At 47.1% G+C, this 5,000-nt stretch overlaps 1 protein-coding gene across 1 annotated transcript in view; it reads right to left on the bottom strand.

Annotated features, from left to right (window-relative positions):
• The window catches only part of LOC308333048 (glutamate receptor ionotropic, delta-1-like), a gene marked incomplete at both ends in the record, with an annotated part of 71,671 nt that overhangs the window by 59,550 nt on the left and 7,121 nt on the right, over positions 1-5,000 (bottom strand). The gene's annotated exons all lie outside the window — the stretch shown is intronic.

The raw sequence follows: 5,000 nt of genomic DNA, 5'->3' as shown, positions 1-5,000 counted from the left end.
CACACACACACGCACACAGTTAGAACATCGCCCCTAGACCGCGCACGCACACACACACACACACACACACACACAGTTAGAACATCGCCCCTAGACCGCGCACGCACACACACACACACACACACACACACAGTTAGAACATCGCCCCTAGACCGCGCACGCACACACACACACACACAGTTAGAACATCGCCCCTAGACCGTGCACGCACGCACGCACGCAGACACACACATAGACACACACACACAGTTAGAAGATCGCCTAGAGTTGTAGTCCATTATAAAGACCAAATAAACAACTACACTTTAGAAACAAGACCAAATAAACAACTACACTTTAGAAACAAGACCAAATAATCAACTACACTTTAGAAACAAGACCAACAAAACAACTACACTTTAGAAACAAGACCAAATAAACAACTACACTTTAGAAACAAGACCAAATAATCAACTACACTTTAGAAACAAGACCAACAAAACAACTACACTTTAGAAACAAGACCAAATAAACAACTACACTTTAGAAACAAGACCAAATAATCAACTACACTTTAGAAACAAGACCAACAAAACAACTACACTTTAGAAACAAGACCAAATAAACAACCACACTTTAGAAACAAGACCAAATAAACAACTACACTTTAGAAACAAGACCAAATAAACAACCACACTTTAGAAACAAGACCAAATAAACAACCACACTTTTAGACACACACAGTGCACCAACACACACACTTTGCAGGTGAACATCAAAGGACCAGAATGGCAACAGTTTGTTATCAATAAAGATTCAACCGACCAGTCAAAGTAAAACATTGATGCTCATTATCTCTCTCTGAACCAACCTGTGTGGCATTTCTTCCTCCAGGAGATTCTCTGTTTCAACAATAATATATTATTATTATTATATATAAATCCATCTTCATGTCTAAGAGTTCCACAATAATGCCCTGTTCATCCTCCATGTTGAATGATTCATTGTGATTTTGGGATTAAAACTTAGAGATTTCTTTCTCCAAACAAACAAAACAAGCCAACATCAACAAACTCTCTTTCACTCACAAAATGGAGTCCCCACTTCCCTCCCATTGCATCACTTCCCATGTGATCCGTTGTACCATTTCCTATTTCCTGGAACTTTTTAACCACCTGCTACTGCTGCTGCTGCTCTCCCGCCCACCACAGCCCCCCCCCTGTGGAACGAAGACTCTATTACACTGAATGAATGAATGAATAAATGAATGAATCAATATGTGTGTTAACTAATAGAAGAAGGGGTACCTGTGCCTTTCATCTAAAAACGAAATAAAAATGTATTAAAAAAAAGAACCTTTTTCATGTCAAGGAACCTCTAAATTGACACTCATTAGACCCCCATTAGAACATAATATATCCCAGGGACCCCCATAAGATTCCAGGGACCCCCATAAGATACCAGGGACCCCCATAAGATACCAGGGACCCCCATAAGATTCCAGGGACCCCCATAAGATTCCAGGGACCCCCATAAGATTCCAGGGACCCCCATAAGATACCAGGGACCCCCATAAGATTCCAGGGACCCCCATAAGATTCCAGGGACCCCCATAAGATTCCAGGGACCCCCATAAGATTCCAGGGACCCCCATAAGATAAGATTTTTACGGCTCTATAGCAGTGATTCTCAACCATTTTAATTTCAAGGACCCCCAGTTTGACCTGCATTAGTTCTACGGACCCCCCATCTAATGGCATTTCTATCTCTGAGACCCCCAATTTATATAATTGTACAATGACTGGTTCCATGTGTGCACTCTCAGAGTTACAGACCCTGCATGAGAGGGTCCATTTGGTTCCAATGTCCTCACTGCCCAGATGTGACTGACGGGTCCATTTGGTTCCATTTGTACACTCTCAGAGTTAAAATTATAACATTGGTTTTTACAATATAAATCGGGGGTCCCAGAGACAGAAATGCCATTAAATGGGGGGTCCGTAGACTAGAGTCACTGCTAGAGCCGGAAACAGCTTCTCTCGTGGGGGTCCCTGGCGTGTCTCTTCAAACGGGGGTCCCTGGTTGTGTCTCTTCAAACGGGGGTCCCTGGTGTGTCTCTTCAAACGGGGGTCCCTGGTTGTGTCTCTTCAAACGGGGGTCCCTGGTTGTGTCTCTTCAAACGGGGGTCCCTGGTTGTGTCTCTTCAAACGGGGGTCCCTGGCGTGTCTCTTCAAACGGGGGTCTTGATGAGTGTCCATTTGGGGGTCCTTGACATGAAAAAAACGTTTGTGGTCAGAATTTGTGCAGGCAACACGGAAGCTCCGCCTCCTTCTCCCAAGCTCTGCGTTGAGAAATGAGCTCTTTGACAATCTGCTGAGTAACGCTGAACGCCTGGCTTTCTGAACGGACAGAGTACATATACGCGCACACGCGCCCGCACGCACGCGTGTGCGTGTGCGTGTGCGTGTGTGTGTGTGTGTGTGTGTGTGTGCGTGTGTGTGTGTGTGTATGTGTGTGTGTGTGTGTGTGTGTGTGTGTGTGATCCCACAGCCTGTATCAACAATAAGGTGCTGACTCCATCCTTTGGTGTTTGAAGTGGATATTGGATTTAACGTGCACTTTGAGGTGCGTGCGTGCGTGCGTGCGTGCGTGCGTGCGTGCGTGCGTGCGTGCGTGCGTGCGTGCGTGCGTGCGTGCGTGCGTGCGTGCGTGCGTGCGTGGATCTCCTGTCAGCGGAGTCTGACCTGGACGTGAACTGGACTCTGAATTACACTATCTAAGATCAAGTCTTGAAGATTCAGGCCCTCATTTATCAACCGTGCGTATGCCAAAATATGGGTGCACGCCGAAATTGCCGACATTTTTGACATTTACCATTTCCGCCAACGCTTGAAATTGAACGTGACAACGTTGAAAATCCACGGTTGCTCCTCAGCTGGCGTACGCATTTTTTTTCTGTCTTACACAAGCGGAGCAGCCTTGTCTGAACTGCTGACACTGTCACAGGCATCAAAACATATGTTTTCACTCCTAAAATGTTAATATAAAACGGTATGTGTATGTAAAAAACAAAAGAGAGATTTCCAACTTTACAAGTAATTAAAATCGCGCAATTAAAAACAATATAACATGTTTACAATGTATTAGTTTGTGCTTAATCAAACACTTGTTATGCGAGCGCACTTGTGAGATGATTTTGGAGCGCATGCGGACGCGCGGTGATGCGGCATATGCGATTATGATATTATTATTTTTTTAAAGGCATGAATGGACTGCACGCCTTTATTTCCAAGTGACAATGACAAGCATACAATACAGCTTGCCTATTTGTAGTAAGTACTAGCAGGCTATAGGCGTAAGGGGCTTAATCATTCACCATTTATAAGTGCTTAGACAGTTTTGACAGTTCAGATAAAAGCGAGATCATTTTCGGGGCTCGGGAGGACGGGACCGCGGCGTGCGTCGCCAACACATACCAGCGCAAGCGGCAAGCCTTCATCCATATGTTTATGATTCGTTCATCAATGATCAAATCACTACATAAACGTTGATTGTGAGCTGCCTTGACGACATGATAGCCTATCTCTCATGCAGGCATGTCACCCACAGGACTTTAATATCACAGCAGTGCGCAGTATCACGCCTTCGCCGTGCACTGCGCACGAATGGGTAAAATTAATATAGGCCAGCCTACAAAAACTAATTCCATTCATGGCGATGCGATGTCGATGTGTCATGTATATGCGTGCATGCGTGGACATGACAGCAAAGCAAGCGAGGTGAGAGGAAAACAGACAGGGTAGGCCTACAACTTTATTTAATTCATGCAGGTGTTCGTTCTTTATTTAACAAGACACCAGTGGGCTTGCAAGTTGCGTGTGCTTCTGCGTGTGTGTGTGTGTGTGTGTGTGTGTGTGTGTGTGTGTGTGTGAGAGAGAGGTGCGTGAGGCGGGCAAGGCACGGGAGAAACCTTTTTTCCATAGTAAAAACTTGTTTCCATGGTTCCCACAGGTCGTAATTCATGTGTTCAGTCGCAAAAACGAGGGCGAGGCTTGATTTCATAGGGCGTGCCAGATAGATTTCAGCCGTCACATTTATTAACGTCAGGACGAAATTAAGGAAGGATCAGCTGTTTGCGATCACTTTATAAATGCCGATGCGACGTGGGTGTACTACGAAACCTGCACTCGAATCTGTGGCAGATTTTACACTCGATTGATAAATGAGGGCCTCAGTGTTTTTCGATCTGAGACGCTCTGGGTTTCAACCTTTATCTCTCCATGGACCGTTAATCATTCTGCCTCTGACCCTACAGAACCACCCTCTGATGACCCGTCTGACCCACGGAACCACCCTCTGATGACCCATCTGACCCACGGAACCACCCTCTGATGACCCATCTGACCCACGGAACCACCCTCTGATGACCCGTCTGACCCACGGAACCACCCTCTGATGACCCATCTGACCCACGGAACCACCCTCTGATGACCCATCTGACCCACAGAACCACCCTCTGATGACCCATCTGACCCACAGAACCACCCTCTGATGACCCGTCTGACCCACGGAACCACCCTCTGATGACCCATCTGACCCACGGAACCACCCTCTGATGACCCATCTGACCCACGGAACCACCCTCTGATGACCCGTCTGACCCACGGAACCACCCTCTGATGACCCATCTGACCCACGGAACCACCCTCTGATGACCCATCTGACCCACGGAACCACCCTCTGATGACCCATCTGACCCACGGAACCACCCTCTGATGACCCGTCTGACCCACAGAACCACCCTCTGATGACCCATCTGACCCACAGAACCACCCTCTGATGACCCATCTGACCCACAGAACCACCCTCTGATGACCCATCTGACCCACAGAACCACCCTCTGATGACCCATCTGACCCACGGAACCACCCTCTGATGACCCATCTGACCCACAGAACCACCCTCTGATGACCCGTCTGACCCACAGAACCACCCTCTGATGACCCGTCTGACCCACAGAA

This window comes from Protomyctophum bolini (assembly GCF_963924005.1).
Source record: "Protomyctophum bolini genome assembly, chromosome: 18".
Lineage (NCBI taxonomy): Eukaryota > Metazoa > Chordata > Actinopteri > Myctophiformes > Myctophidae > Protomyctophum > Protomyctophum bolini.
This window is presented reverse-complemented; position numbering and strand designations above follow the sequence as displayed.